The 17012-nt window shown below is 37.9% G+C and overlaps 1 long non-coding RNA gene across 2 annotated transcripts in view; it reads left to right on the forward strand.

Moving 5' to 3' along the window:
• The first annotated feature begins 1451 nt into the window (after window positions 1-1451).
• LOC120227379 overlaps window positions 1452-17012 on the forward strand; it is a 25426-nt gene continuing 9865 nt past the window's right edge. Inside the window, exons 1-3 of one of the 2 annotated variants that reach the window (XR_005527238.1) lie at window positions 1452-1479; window positions 2828-2958; window positions 13054-13210. This is a non-coding gene — a long non-coding RNA (uncharacterized LOC120227379). Of the gene's footprint in view, window positions 1480-1830; window positions 1892-2827; window positions 2959-13053; window positions 13211-17012 lie in introns of those variants that run through there. The other variant, XR_005527239.1, reaches the window with a different exon arrangement.

A 17012-nucleotide genomic window follows, 5' to 3' on the forward strand; every position in this document is an offset into this window, starting at 1 on the left:
TTAACTTGTTTAACCCCATAATTTAAAAATAAACCTTAGAGATTAACATATTTTAACCTCATAATTTTAAAAAGGAGGAAACTAACATTGAAAGACTAAATAATTTTCCCTCTTAGCTAATTAGTGGCAGAACTAGGACAGGAACTCAGGTTTTCTGCTTTCCAACTTCAAGCCTTTGCTGATGTACCTGCTATTTCTTATTACTTGAAAGAAAAAGGATTAAATGAGATAAAAAGATTCAGGATAACTGTAATTTAGTCTTTCATTTATATATCTTTTCTAAATAATCTTCTGGTGAGAAAGATACTAGCAATGCTTATATATTTGTTCACTTGAGTAAATGGATGGTATTTTGGAGAAAACGTTTATTGCAAAACTACACAGAAGCTGTGGATATCTTACAGAATATCAAGAGTTGGTTAGTTTGGCTTGTGTCTGAGGACTGGGCATAGAATTCATGTCTTGAAAAAGCTGTGGACGTCCTAGTGACCTTTTAAGAAGTCCTCATACAATTAAAACTATGGTCTAAGCTCTTTCTGATATTCTTTCCCCCCTTTCTGTTTCTGTCTGTTAATTTAGATCTGCCCTCTCACACTTCTGCTGGATACGTTTTTCATCGAATTTCTTAAAGGTGAGAGGCCTTGAGACCTCATGGTTTCTTCATTTACACTCATATTTTAAGAGGCTCTCTGTCCTATGTGATAATTATGTGCATGGGCATCACTTCCACTTGCCATTCCTTCCCCTCTGAAAGAGGAATTGTTGATGACTCATGTTTTTCAGGGCAAATGACAACGCTGGACTTTGCCTTTCATTGTCCATTATCAATTGGGTTCACCTAGGGTATTGAAATTTATCTGCCACTTCTCCCAACACTGAATTTTGTTCTTCAGCTGAGCAGTCTTACATCATCCTTCATGGTAAGTTTGCTTATTTCTATCTCTTTGTTGCTACAATTGGGTTTCTGCTCAGTGGAGACGCACACCCCTTCTTACCTCTATAGACAAAACCAAACATTCCCTGATTGCATAGCTTCCATGAAGCTTTCCCAAATGAACTTTAACTAAAGTGCACACCCCTTAAAAATTCCAACTGCATTTATCTTATCAGTAGAGTTAAATATATTCTACTGCATAGAATATATTTCTATTCATCTCAACTGGAAAACTTCCATTGTTCCTCCTTCCCCTAACAGTACACAGTTAATTGGTCGCCATCATGATAATACTTGACAACTATATATCAAAAACCTAGATTCATTTACATTATTCTTTCTTAATGTTTATTTACTTATTTTGAGAGAGAGAGAGAGAGAGAACATGCACGTGCACAAGTGGGGGAGGGGCAGAGAGAAAGAGAGAAAGAGAAGCCCAAGCAGGCTTTGTGCTGTCAGCACATAGCCCCACCTGGGGCTCCAATCTGCGATCCACGAGATCATGCCCTGAGCCAAAATCAAGAGTCAGATGCTTAATCAACTGAGTAAGCCACATACCCTATTTACATTATTCTTATATTTATTGTTTTAATTGATCCTCACTACACCTCTATGAGATGGATAGGGAAATTATTATTATTTCACTTATTAATAAGGAAATAGAAGATCAGGTAAATGAAATTAGTAATAAATGGAAATGTTAGTATTTAATTTTGCCAAGTATAATATTAAAAATAAGCCTGTTGTCTACTATTGTCTACCTTTTTTAGATGAGATGACAATTTGCTGTCTCGGAATAAGATGCTTGAAATCAGGGAAAATTAGTTTTTTATGACAATCACTACACTTCTTACTTTGCCTCATGCTAGTGAAAAGGTCGTTATACACTAAGAAAAAGTTGTAAAATTCTTCCACAGTTATCATTCTGTGACTTATCCACTCAAGGAGACAGAAAATGTAAGCTTTCTTTGTATTTTCCTTACATTTGGGGGGTACACATCAACTGGTTGTTGCCCCAACCCTCCCTGTGGAATAAATAGGAATTATTATAGAGTACTCAGGGAAATGTTGTTACATGAGGTCATTAACAACATGAGGCTGACTCAGGCCCAACTTAAAGTATTTAAAGATTGTGTAGAAAACTTGTAATCGGCAAATTAATTTCAGAGAAACCATTTTTTGTAAGATGTCTTTTCCTTTACCCACCGTTCACTATACATTTTTCTTTTTAAAATTCCAGTTTTTATCAGCTTCCTGAAGCTATGGAAATCAGGCACATTCCAATACCACACAAAGGAAACCTAAATAAGCAGATGAGCCATTTAGGGCTATGGGTCCTTCATTTACTTGAAACCTCAAGGCACAGAGCCATGCCCTAGCCACACCTGTCCTAGCCAGAGGTTTCTCTCGTCCCGCCATTGGCTTCACCAGTACTGCTGTTGGCTTTGCCAGGTCTGCCATTGGCTTCAGCCATTCAGTATACACTAAATCACAGAAGCACAAGGCAGGGGAAATAGCACTGAACTGGGAGTTAAAGACCAGATTCTGCAGCTGGCTCTGTCCCTCTCTGCTGTGAATCTTCAAGTTAACAAAAAGTTAGAAGATAAGAGCAGATAATTTCTATTCCTTTGGCTCTAAAATTCTTTGGATTTCATGATTAGAGTTTTGCCAGGATGCCAGGATATGCTCACTATTCAATTTTAGGCTCTGCTCACCAGCCTGCTTTGCCCTTCCTTTTACATCCCAGGTCTCAGCAACAGTTAATTTGGAGCTTGGCTCGGTGTCATATATGGGCTTGCTGGGGGGTTGTGGGAATTTGTTGGGAGGCCCTTTGATGGACTAAATTGCTGTAGTTACTCCGTATCTCTTTTTTCCCTATTTTGTTTGTGCCAGTGGACAGATGCCGATACAGCATGACTTTTGCTCTGTGCTCCCAATCAGATTCTAAACTGAACTGTGTCTATAAAAAAGGTGTGGTGATCAGCCTCTGCAGTTAACCCAACCAGGAGGAACTTGGCACACAGGTATGGTAGGAGGGCATCTTTCTGCCATTCCCCCCTATGACCTCTGCACCTCTGCTCAGAGCTTGTCCCTCAAACACAACAGCCCATTACTTTGATGTCCTAATAAAGATGGGGTTTTGGTGTATTCCTTTGGGTAAAACTTCTTGACAAGTTTGAACTCTCCTCTTTCCTACTTTACCCATGGTCCAAAACGCACATCTATGTACACTTGTTCTTATGCTTTCATGTAAGAACGTTTCTTAAGAAAGATGACCATTTTTTTCTTTTGAATGTTCTTAATCACATAAATTAGAATATATATCTGTTATAGGATTTTAAGACAATATAAAGTGAATTAGTCTATAAAATGTGTATAATTATGATCAGCTTAACTGAGAGTTGAGGTCCCTTCATAGGCTGCCATAAGATAATGGACTACATACTTAAGGGAAATGTCAAATTCAAACATACACTCTCTCAGGAAATGATTTTACGTTTAATATTTAATTCAAATGCCCTCTGCCTGTTACCAAAAAATTTTAATCTTTTTCTCTCTATTTTTTTTTTTAAATGTTTATTTCTAGGAGACAGAGAGAGAGAGACAGCGTGAGCAGGGGAGGGTCAGAGAGAGAGGGAGTCACAGACTGAAACAGGCTCCAGGCTCTGAGCTGGCAGTCAGCACAGAGCCCGACGCGGGGCTCGAACCCACGAACCGTGAGATCATGACCTAAGCGAAAGTCGGACGCTTAACCAACTAAGCCACCCAGGCACCCCTTTTTCTCTCTATTTTTTAAAGGATGGGGAATGTAGGGGAAAATGGGTCCCAAAGACAAGACAAGAAAGTTGTTGCAAGTTATTTCATGTAGTTTTGAACTGTAATCATTTTATCCGCTGGTGTTTTCAAATACAATCCTTTCCCACATTCCAGAACATCTGTGGTTGTGTTCATGTTCATAAGGACCAAAGGCATTTTGCACCAATTTGAAACCTACAACCTATGTGCTTTTTGAGGAGATACAGCTTCACAAATTTAGCTTTAGAGAGGGCCCACCCAAGTGGGCAAATAGTTGTAAGTATAGGTGAATGGCACTGTAAAAAAAATCTGTATATGTGAAAAGAATTCTAGAACCCCTTGGCCAGGGTCCTATAATCAATGTGAATCTCAAATAGTTTCCTGACTTTGCTTTTGAACATCAGTGGTAAGTTTTGGTTTTCTAATAGTGAGGTATTGAGAGTATTTGGTTATCCTTTCTTTCCAAATCTGGGATCTTTGTCGAGCAGATGTTTTCAGTTGTGTTAATGGTGTTGAGTTGTGCGTGGGGTATGATGATGTAGAAACCCAGAGAATAGTTTGAGACCAGGCCAAGTGTTGTTGCTTGTGGCTTACTGCGGGCCAGATTTGAACTCATGCTTCCAAAGGTTCAAAAGCTAGCACACTAGCTTCTTTTGGAAAATACCAACTCCAGAACAATAAATCATTCTCAAAAGAAAATTCAGTCATTTTGGAACATCAACTAATTCCTACACGAGCCCGCTCCCTTTTAAAAGTGGAAAGATGCTTAATATGTCAACTCTCCAAAACTCAGAAAGCAAGCTCCTTTTGCAGACTGAGGAAAATATGTTCTAATGAGGCAATATCCTAAAAACATTGTCAGTATAAAATCCACAGTAGAGAGACCTGGTAATGCATCCAGTATCTACAGGAAAGATGAAGAAAAAAAAAAAAAACTGAGCCAAATAGTATTGTATTTCTTCTGGGGTTTTCCTCTCTCCTGGTGTGGATGGGAGCTTGAGGTTTTATCATAAAGGGATAAAATGGCAAGAAATCATTTACTGGCTTGCAATCGTGGAGAAAAGGCCTTCACATCTGTTTCTGGTATTTGTTGAAGAATATCTCCGGTTGATAATTTGGATTGGAAGCAAATTGGTTTGTTTTCATAGGTCCTTTTCTTCCAAGCTCAGATAAAACAAACCTATCTTGTGGGTGCAATGGTTTGCATTCTGAATTCTTGGTTTACGTGGCACAAAATCCCTCTATTATATTGCTAACACGTTATCCATCTTGAAGTGAACAAACTAGCTAAGGTTTAGCAGGATTTATATTACATAAGCTCCCATGACTGACTATACATTGTGTGTGTGTGTGTGTGTGTGTGTGTGTGTGTTTGTGTGTGTGTGTGTGTGTGAAATTAGAATTCTTATGGATTTTATATTTTTATTTTATATTTGCTTTAAATGACATGGGCCTGTAATAGTTAATATAACTTCTCTCTTGGAAGACTAATCTAACATTTGCCTAACATGATAAAAATAAGGATTTGATCAAGTGATTAAAAGTGACAATAAAGTCTTTTGTGATACGATTGGTATTCTTTTCCTTACTTGACTTCTGCTAACTGAGGAATGTGGAGGTTTATTTTTTCTTTTTTAATCAATCAGTAATGGATGAAGAGAATACCATTTATAGACATGTTTTTAAGGTCAAGGAAAGATAATGTTTCTCTCTTCACAGAGTTTAAAATATATTAAAAGGGATCATATGCAGGAGAGCCTGGATGGCTCAGTTGGTTAAGCGCCTAAGTCTTGATATCAGCTCAGGTCATGATCTCGTGGGATTGAACCCACATGAGGCTCCACATTGACAGTGCAGTCTGCTCGAGATTCTCTCTCTCTTTCTCTCTTCTCCCCTCTCCCACTTGTGCTTTTTCTATCTCTCTCAAAATAAATAAACATTAAAAAGGGAGTCATGGCGCACCTGGGTGGCTTAGTCGGTTAAGCGTCCGAATTTCGCTTAGGTCATGATCTCGTGGTTTGTGGGTTCGAGCCCTGCGTCAGGCTCTGTGCTGACTGCCATCTCAGAGCCTGGAGCCTATTTCAGAGTCTGTATCTCCCTCTCTCTCTGACCCTCCCCTGCTCACGCTGTCTCTCTCTCTCTCTCTCCTAGAAATAAATAAAACATTAAAAAAAAAAAAGGGAGTCACATGCAAAAGTAAATAAAGAAAAATTGAAAAAAGGTGCAGATGCATAAGCACATAAAAACATACATACGTGTGCCGAATATGGCTGTTTATGTTTGGTGAAAGGTTAAAATGACTACAGCCAAGCAGAGGCAAGCTATGGAGGTGATAGGAAGTGATAGTTTTCAAGGAATGAGAAGAAAATGAAATCTGCACTACAGAAAGAGTAGGGCAATGTCTTAGATGAAGATGCTTAATACGCATCTAATTAATCACAAAAGTTATTTGTTCTTGCTTTTACTTTACTTCTGCTGAAATCCAGCTACAGTTTTCTCCTGAATAAAGTGTAAAATGAAAATATTTCCCAAAATTATTACAAAATTGAATGAAACTCTCCAATATGGCTCTGGTTCCTTCAATTCAATTTTTAACAAGAGATTCAAACTACTCTTTTGAAGTGACAGAACTTTTGAAAAATCTTTGTAAAGATGATTTTGGGGGAGTTATAATAAGAGGTGGAAAAATGTGAAATAGCTTTAGAAAAAAATGTTGTCTCTTTGTCTTTTCCCAAGGCACAGCAATATAAACAAGTAGCAGATTTCCTGTACAGCTTAATGAGACATAAACACAGATAGTAAAAAAAGAAATGAACACCAGAACACGCTGTTGTTGTTATTGTTGTTTTTTAGTTATGAAACTGGTGGCATTCATAGATCTATTGAGACATATTGCTTGGGATTAGTAGACTTTTCTAGTTAAAAAAGAAATTTTAAACAGCCTCAGCCATGAACAACCTGGTTTACCGATACCATTTTGAAGTTGTTTACCATCTTGGAGTAGTATACTGACTAAGTCTGAGTTTTCCCCATAACTTATACCTTTCCTATATCCCATATCTCAATGGGATACAGTCTTTTTACTATTGCAAACATTCATCCAACATGCAAAAATAAATTTTTTACATCTCCTAAATCTTACAATCTAAAGGACTAAAAATATAAACCAATAAAAAAACTGCAATAAGTATAGCATTTTCACTGTCTTATGGCAAAAGCCTATCTCCAGAAGAACTAATCAATCCTGTTTTTTGTAAAACAAAAGAATGAACAAACAAACAAAACCCAAGAGAATAAAAATTTTGGAAAAAAAAAACCAACAAAAGCCTAAATGGACAAAAGAACTATACTGTGGTTTAAAAATCCAACATTGCTGGATTGAAATAAAAGCATTTGGTGCTTTAAACAAAATTTAGTTGTTTCTTCCCTTCTCTACACCCTAACCCCAACCCATGTGAATTATTTTAATATTTAGCATGCTTAAAAAGTTGATTGAGTCTGGAACCGTTAATTAACTGATTATTTTTCATTACTTGGTACTTCAGAGAAAAAGGCAAGTCAAAAACAACAAACTGATGTCAGGAATTTCTTAGGAAAAAAAAAACCAAATTCAAAATATGCCCTGGGCTTAGTAAAATCATAGCATACAAGAGCTGGGAGTAATCCAAAAGCAGACAAGCCCTAAAATGCACAGGCTTTGCAGTTGGATGAACTTGGGTTAAAATCCCAGCTTTACCACTTGCTTGTTATATGGCTTTAGTCTTATTATTTAACCTTACCAGCTAGTAGTGAAAAAGAAATACAAACATGATTAAAATTTATAAATAAAATCAAAACATTAAAGATCTTTTAAGAAATAGAAAGGACTTTGGGCAGTGAATAGGTGCTCTTTAAAAAAAAAATTTAGCATTTATTCATTTTTGAGAGGCAGAGAGATAGAGCACACGTGGCAGAGGACAGAGAGAGAGGGAGACACAGAATCAGAAGCAGACTTCAGGCTCTGAGCTGTCAGCAGAGCCCGACTTGAACCCACAAACCATGAAATCATGACCTGAGCTGAAGTTGGACGCTTAACTGACTGAGCCACCCAGGCACCCTGTTTAGTCTCAGGTTATATATTCATCATGATGATGCCCTATCCTCACACAGTAGGGGTCTGAGGAGGTAAGGAATTAGGTAAGGGGGAGAATCTCATAGTCTCAAAGGCTGAGACCCAAGAGGTATAGCCATGTGGGTCCCTCTTTTCTGGAAGTTAATCACCAGAGTTCCTTACAGAAAAGAGGGTCCATTGTGAAAGCCACGTTGTACGTGCTTTATCATCTGAAAATAATGTTAAAACATATGATAAAAAATGTGATAAAAACATGTTAAACAAAACTATTCCTAGAGTTTTCATTTTTTGTTAGTAGAAATAACACTGCAATAATTACTAATAAAACCATTTAAAAATGTCAAAAAGGCAGAGTTAGGGTAATTGTCAATAGCCTGTCAGACAGGTCATACTCTTACAAGTTAGTTCTTCTACTCTGAGTTATGACTTTAATGGTGAAATTCTTAAGTTCAAAAACATTATTAAATTGTATTCTTTTTTACTGACTTTTTGTTTTAGAGAAAAAGAGAGAGAACTCAAGTAGGGGAGAAGGGCAGAGGGAAAAGAGAGAATCTTAAGCAGGCTCCACACTCAGCATGGAGCCTGATGGGAAGTTCAGTCCCATGACCCTGGGATCCTGACCTGAGCCAAAATCATGAGTCAGATGCTCAACTGACTGAACCACCCAGGAACCCCTTATATTATATTCTTATAGTTCAGAAAATATAAAATAGTATTGCAGTTGGAGGCTATTTCTTAAAAGGGTCTTATGGAAGCCTAAAGAAGAGACCACTCATCCATTTCTATTCTTTACTTTTTCTTTAGAGTGATATTCATAGGTTATAGTAAATGATATTTGCATTATTTACTCAATTGTAGTGATAAAATAATATTCATTTATCTTAAAACCTTTGAAATCTGTTTCAAAATGATGAATTTAAGCAAATTTGAAATGGAACAAGCATATTGATTTTAGCACTGTGTTTAAATGTTTATTTATTTACTTTGAGGGAGCAAGTGTGAGTGGGGGAGGGGCAGAGAGAGGGAGAAAGAGAATTCCAAGCAGGTTCTATGCTCAGCATGGAGCCTGATGCAAGAATCAATCTCTCAAACCATGAGGCATGATATGACAGGAATCAAGAGTTCAATGCTTAACCAACTGAACCACCCAGGCACCCAGGCACCCAGACTTCAGCATTGTTTTACCTGCTGTTGAGAAGTCATTGGCACATTGGGAAAAATAAAGAATTTGGGATCTGCAGACCTGAGCCTGAAATCCAGCTCTTTTCCTTCCTGGTTATGGGAGCTTGGGCAAGTTGTAACTTCTTTGACTATCCATATTTCTATCTATAAAATGGGAATAAATAGAATGTTAGGATGTAATGATAAAGAGTTATTTTATGCCAAGTGCCTGGCACTCAATATATGCAGGTGTTTTTATTTATCTAAAAAATATCATCCACTCACTGAATACTTTTCGTGGAGCACGTTGGAGGTAGCCAATAAATATGTCAAAGTTATAAGATGTCAGGGTATAATTTTAAAATAAAACAAATGTTTCCAAGCTAATATTCTCTAACCCAACAGGCTTTAAACCTACAAAGATACTAGTTTAAATCAAAAGTAATTTCTCCCAAAGTGATTTTGTAAAGTCTTCTCTAATACACTTGGTTTCTAAGAGAACTGAACACAATGGATGAATCACATTCTTGTGGATGTAGCATATAAGGAGCAATTTCAAATGGACTTAAGAAACTCCTGCACATTCAGAAGAGATACACTTTTCTTCCCTCTAAGTTCAACTGTTTCAAATTTTTATTACTTTTTTCCTGCCAAGACCAAGGGTACATTTTAAGCATTAAAAATTATAAAACATCAAATTTAACACTATAGTACAACTACTCTGAATATTTTTGAAATTTATAACCTAAGTCACTCAGAGAAGAGTGAAGATGGATTTTACAATGTTAAAAAAAAAACAAAAACGTGGTGTTACTAACCCAAAACATTTGGGAAACGTTCCAGATTATGAAATATTCATGTATTGTAACAATATACTTAGGGCGTGAAACTTAATTTTTGAAAATGACTGCACATAAAAACACATGTAAACAGAATTATTACTGCTCTTCTTGCTGACAGATACATTTATTGAGTTCACATAACGAATGCGGACCTTCTTCACCAAGGGAGAAATTTTCTAGAAGACTTTGTATAAAATGATTCTTCCATCATGGTTGCTCCCTGGAGGCAGCACCCCTAATTATAGAAACGGTATTTTCTTCTTGAAGCACGCAATACAGCAACTTTTCATCCCTAACTAGGGTGACGGGAGGGTCTAGGCAATACTACTTTTCATAGTTTTTTTTTAGACCTTTGGTTCATAAGTAAATTAGTCTGTTGTAGAAAAATCCCTACCCTGTCGTTCCTTGGGTAAAGATAACGATATGAATAACAATTATAATAAAAATGAGGTGGGAGAGAAAAAGGAAGGAGGGGAAGAGAAGGAGGAAAAGGAAGAAGAGAAAGAATAGGGAAGAAGAAAGGAGAGAAAAGGTGGCCCTTACTTTCACCTTGAGGACAAACATCTCAGAATTTATGCTGCATGAGAATTGCCTGGGAGCCAGATTTTAAAATGCAGATTTTTCCGTTGCACCTGCAGAGGTTCTGACACAGCATGTCTGAAGTAAGGCCTAGGAATCTCCACTTATTACGGTATAAGTCCCCAGGTCTGTAGATGTCCCTTGAGAAACGCTGCTCTGCAGTTCTAAACAACAAAAGGGTTGTGCCTCAAGTCTACTCCCGGATGTAGTCACTAACAGGTGACCACACTTCCGGTTCTGCTGAAGGCCGCCGCTTACTTGACGACCATGGGTCCACTGCCATCCTGCATGCCTTCTCTTCGAGCATAGTGCAAGGGGGCGTGCGGAGCTGCACACACATTCTCTCACTGCCCACTCTCATGTCCGTTTTCCCTTGCCACACAACGCTAATGTAGGAGGGCCTCTCAGACCTCAGTGAAGGGCTGAGATCCACAAGGGAAACAGATCCCCACAAGGGATGTAAACACAAAGCTATATGGCTTATAAGATGCCTGATAACTCTTTTCCAAGAGGAGAGAACACACATCAAAATGAACCCTCTCCCAAGTGTGCCCTTGTGGACAGACCCTGGTCCCTAGGGCCTGTCCTTCAAACTTTCCCCCAAATGTCCCCGGACACTTCTTAAGGGAATATCCACACCTCTCCCACAAAGATATTGTTGTCTGATGACTCATTCTTCTTCCTTTACCTAGCATTCTCAAAGACACAGTATCCCCAGAAGAACATTGTTCGTTTCTGAAATTGGAATACAGCAGTTTCGCCTTGTTGGCAGCGGGTGGATGAGTAAGAATAGTGGCTTCCTACAGCAAGATAGTGCAGTGTCAGGTTTGACACTTTGGGTCTTAGCTTCTTAAAAATGTCCCAAAGCGGTTATAGGTGCAGAATGATGGATTCATCTAGTTATTTTGAGCATCTATACACACCACAGACACTGCACAGGCTCATGCACACACAGTTCACAAAGATAAACACATTAATTCATACAGACATTGCGATCTAGACTCTAGATCCATAGGAAGAAAGAAAAAACAATTCCTGTAAGCCACATGACCTGCACAAGATGGCTATCCACAGTGAAAATAAAATACGGGTATTGCCAGTTGGGTAATGCCAGTCCTGTCTTTGATTTGGTTTTTTATCAGGGGCATTAGAAGTATGTAAGAAGGATGTTTGGGTGGCTCAGTCAGTTAAGTGTCCAACTTCAGCTCAGGTCATGATCTCACGGTTTATGGGTTCAAGCCCTGCGTCGGGCTTTGTGCTGATAGCCTGGAGTCTTAAACCTGCTTCAGTTTCTGTGTCTCCCTCTCTCTCTGCCTCTCCCCTGCTCCTGCTCTGTCTCTATCTCTCTCTCCCAAAAATAAAATAAAACCTTAAAAAAGAAGTATATAAGAATTGGTGCTCATTACTGAGCCATCTACACACAGAGACCAATCGACAGATACAATGGAAACTTACATCAGGACACATTTCTAGGTTTGCCATGAGCAAAACAGATGCAATTTGTGATCTTCCTGTGGAGAGCAGTCCCTCAGGGGTTGAAGTTTGGTTGGATGTGTTTATTAGTTTATATTTCCAGTTCTAGTTACAAATGCTTTACATTTCTTTTATAAGTTTTTTAATGTGTATTTATTTTTGAGAGAGAGAGAGCCAGAGTGTGAGTGGGGGAGGAGCAGCAGAGAGAGAGAAACAGGATCTGAAGCAGATTCCAGGATCTGAGCTGTCAGGACAGAGCCCTATTTGGGGCTCGAACTCACAAACCGAGAGATCATGACCTGAGCCGAAATTGGGTGCTTAACTGACTGACCCACCCAGGCGCCCCAAATGTGTTACATTTCTTTAGTGTTTTATGTTTTATAATTTGTTATTCTAATATTATTTTTATATTAACATACACGAAAATTGACCTTTATTTTTGGTTTAAAGTTCTATGAATTTTAACACATGTATATATTTGTGTATCTGTCAACACAACAGGATTCAGAGTAGTTCCGTTACCTCCAAAATTCACCTCATACTGCCTTTTGTAATCACACCTTCCTCCTCACCTAACCCTGGCCATCACTGCTCCATTTTCTGTCATGCAATTTTGTCTTTTTGAGACTGTCACACAAATGGAAGATGTAATGTGTACTTTTTTGAGACTGGGTCCTTCATTAAGAAAATGCTTGGAGATTTATCCAAGCTTTTGCAAGTATCAGTGATTTGCTTTTTTACTGCTGAATAGTACTCCATTGTATGGACATATGACTTATGAAAGATGTTTGAGTCATTTCCATTTTAGCTATTATGAATAAAGCTGCCATAAACATTCATGTACAGGTTTTTGTTTGAATACAAATTTTCATTTCTTTTAAGTAAATATGTAGGTGTAGGATTGCTAGGTGATACGGTATATGTTTAAATTTATAAGAAACTGCCAATGACTTTCCAGAATGGCTCTACATTACGTGTTCCCAGAAGCATCTCTGAGAGTACTATACTTGCCTGTCAGCTCTAGATACCACCAGAATTATTCACATTAGCACCTCTAATAGGTATACTAGAAGTACCTGATCTATCCAGTGATACAGCTAGGGTATATTAGTGGTATCTCACTGACATTTTTATTTGTATTTCCCTATTGCCTTCAGGTATCATTCTTTTCTTCTTTGGAACGTATCTTTCAATGCAAATCTTGCATTGTCAGTTTCAAGAACACCACTCAAGAGTGATGAGGTGCTGGGCATGGAAGGATGAATTAAGGGATGAAGGCAGAGTTCTTGCCCTCAGGAAACTCACAATACTGTGGTAGGTCTAAATGCTGATCATGATAGCACCCAGAAATGTACATGTAATCAATGTAAATTAAGACTAAAAATCATGAAAATATGACTAAATAATTGTAAGATTTTCCCCATAGAGTTAAAAAATATTGATCCTTCTTTCTGCTGTCCATTACACATATGTGTAATCTTTGTTATTTATAGATGATAATGAAAAAAGGTGCTATTAGAGGAAGGGGAGATAGAAAGGGAAAGAGAGAGAGGGAGAAAAAGAGGGAGAGAGAGACCTTGCCTAAGTTAAAAAGCACTTGGAAAGTATATTTTCATTAAATTAAAAAAAAATATTTGCAAATAATTTTAGGTAAAACCTACTGAATATGAAACTGCAACCATTAACATTGGCTTAGTCTTAAGCCCAAAAGAAATAGACTTATTTTAAAAGATATCAAGCCATGTCCAAGCTGTGTGACCTAATGCCAGTCGCTGAGAGCTGTTCTTTTCCGTGTAAAAAGAGAAAAATGAAAATAATCAAAACGTTTATTGCTGGCTGCTTGTACAAGAATACCCCATCTTATGAATGCTGTGTTAGAGTCACCACGTACGTATATTTCATGCACATATATGCACTGTCATGGACGCACCCCAGCTAAGGGCTTGCTTTTCTGATACTATCTTAGTGATGGCTTCTATGACACCTCCTTTCTTTCTGCCACTACTTCACCTCATGCCTTTCTCTTGGCCAATCAATCCCACTACCAACCCTGTCATTCACTGCCAGCTCTGCCCCTCAAAGAGGCACGTGGCCAGGCTTGGCCCCACTGATATTCAGGTTTCTGCCGTGGACTCATACTCGTGCTTCTTTTTGTCCAGTACCTGCTTCTGTTATGCCTTACCGTAGGGAGCTTGGAATTGTATGGAAAATAACAGTAGAAAAGGAGAAGGGGGGAAAGGAAGTATGTCAGGCTACTACCTATTGTTATCATAATTTCTTCTCCTTGCCCCCTTTCTCAATGTGTGACTCCTATCTCTCATCAGTCCCGCTCCTCATAAGAATAGCTAACCTGAGTCTTCACCCTGCGGCTTCCTTCAGAGCTCCAAGCCTGAGTCTTATCACAACGTAATATGAGTTGTCAGTGGAATGGGCAGTGCTGGATAATGCTGACTTGGAGAGGTGATGGGACTTGGGAATTGATGGAGACAAGAAAGGAAAACAAATAGAAGGAAAAGCTATGTTTTTTTCATAATCTCCTGGGCTTCCTTTCGATGTATGTATTTTCTCTCATTCCCTTCAGACCCAACCTCTATTCTTCCCTAGGCCTACAGAGATTACCAGTTCTAAACTCACAGTGTGTAAACCAGCTACTTTGCTCTCACTCTAAATGACAAGCTCCTAGATAGTCATTTCTTGCTATATCCTGAACACCAGACAGAGTGTCTGGCACATGAATGACCCAAGACTTGAAGTACCTAAATTCTTATCTCACCTGCTTACCAAGAGTGCCAAACCATACTGTGGAACTACTGTCAGGGTGGACTGTCCCTGAAATCCTTGGTTGGAGTTATGATCCCATTGGTCCAGAGAAATCCTTTTGTTCTTCGAAGCTAGGCTTTGAAAAACCCAGACTTACTCAAGACATGTATGATCAATATTTCTGACCCTGAGATTATAAGAGCTGGTACACTGGTGTCGCTGGCTGTCAGGAAGCTTCTGCTGCTGATAAATTCTCCTTTAGATCAAAACGGTTCATCAGGCAGTTAATTTGGGAGGGACTTTCACTCTCTTCTATTTCCATTCCATGCTGCTATTTGACAAATTTGGCAAGATCTCGTGCCAAAGAATCTCCTTACCTTCTCTTCTGCCTATCAGCATTTTAACAATATCCATCCTGTTATCTCAAAGTTCTTTGTTTTCTCAGCTTTCACTAAAGCCATGGTCTGGTAAAGAATGCTTTGTTAATGTGTTCCAGAAACTATCTGCCTAAGGTCATCAATGATCTTTCATAATCAGAATCATTTTCTGTTATTTTTTCCAGCCCTACTTTATGATTTTTTTAACCAAGGTATAATTTACCTAGAGTGAAATGTGCAGAACGTAAGCAAATAGTTGTATCAAATTTGACAAATAACACCGGTAACTTACATCCTATCAAGATATAGAATGGTTCTATCATTTCAGAAAGTTCCATTGTGCCCCTCTCAGTCAATCTCCCTTGCAGAAGCAACCACGGTTCTGTACTTTATCATCATTGATTGGTCTCTATTACCTGTTTTAGAACTTCATATAAACGGAATCATACACCACATATATTTTTTGTCCCTGGCTTCTTTTATGCAGTATTTTGTGTTTGAGATTTAATATTTATTGAATACTCAGAAGTCCATTCCTTTTGTTGCTAAGTAATATTCCATAATATGAACATTCCACAGTTTATTTATTCTCCTGTTGACAGACACCTGGGCATACAGTTTTTCACAGTTATGAATAAAGCTGGTATGAGAATTTATTTAGAAGGCTTTCTAGGGACATATGTTTTCATTTTTCTCGATAAACAACTAGGAGTAGAATGCTGGGTCATAAGATAGATGTATATTTCACTGCTCAAGAAACTGGCAAACAGTTTTACAAAGGAGTTTTAACATTTTACCCCCAAATTAGAAATATAGAAGAGTTCCAGATGATCTGCAAATTCACTAAAATTTACTATTGTCAATCTTTTTCAAGTTGCTATTACTTGATGTAAAATTTTATCTTGCCATTTGAATTTATAGTCTTCTGACAAGTAATGATGTTGATCCCATTTTCATATACTTATTAGATATATGTGTATCTTTTTTGTTAGACTTTCCTTTTGTCCTTTTCTTCTTTTTAAAATAAGACTTTATTGTGGGTGAAGGGAATGGCAGATACAGGCTTCTAGTTATGGAATGATTAAGTCATGAAAAAAAAAGGCACAGCTAAGGAATAAGGTCAATGATATTGTAGTAGTGTATGGTGACAGACAGTAGCTACACTTGCGGTGAGCACAGGATAATGTGTAAACTTTATCCACTATGTTGAACCACTATGTTGTATAATTTGAAATTAATATACATTGTGCCTCGACTATGCTCAAATAAAAAATAAAAATAAATAAATAGAACAGACTTTATTTTTTCCCATTTTAAAAAAAATGTGTTTTTTTCCCCTGTTTTGTTTTTGTTTTTAATTGTTGAAATCAGTTCTTTACATACTTTGGATACGGGTCTTCTGTAAGATATGTGTTATAAATATTTTCTCCCACTCAATGGCTTTTGTGGTTTCTTTTTTGAATATGTAAATGTTTATTTTTGAGAGAGAGAGACAAAGTGCAAGTGAGGGTGGGACAGAGAGAGAGAGACGCACAGAATACGAAGCAGGCTCAAGGCTCTGAGCTGAAGTCAGACGCTCAACCCACTGAGCCACCCAGGCATTCCTTTATGGTTTCTTTTAATAACCAAAAGTTTTAAATTTTGATGAATTCAAATTTAATAATCTTACCTTGTATATTTAGTGCTTTCTGTATTCTTTTTAAGAAAATTTTCACTGATTCTTTTTTTTTTTTTTTTTTACAAATAGTTTATTGTCAAATTAGTTTCCACATAACACTCAGTGCTCATCCCCAAAGTGCCCTCCTCCATGCCCATCCCCCCCTCCCCCCCACATCCATCAGTCCTCAGTTTTTGTCAGCATTCAAGAGTCTCTCATGGTTTGCCTCTCTCCCTTTCCCCCACCATTTCCGCCCTTCTTCTCCCGCTTGTTCCTCCGTCAAGTTCCTCCTAATCCTCCTATACGTGCAAACATATGATAT

This window comes from Hyaena hyaena, unplaced genomic scaffold (genome assembly GCF_003009895.1).
Source record: "Hyaena hyaena isolate Hyena2069 unplaced genomic scaffold, ASM300989v1 scaffold_2252, whole genome shotgun sequence".
NCBI classification, from domain to species: Eukaryota; Metazoa; Chordata; class Mammalia; order Carnivora; family Hyaenidae; genus Hyaena; species Hyaena hyaena.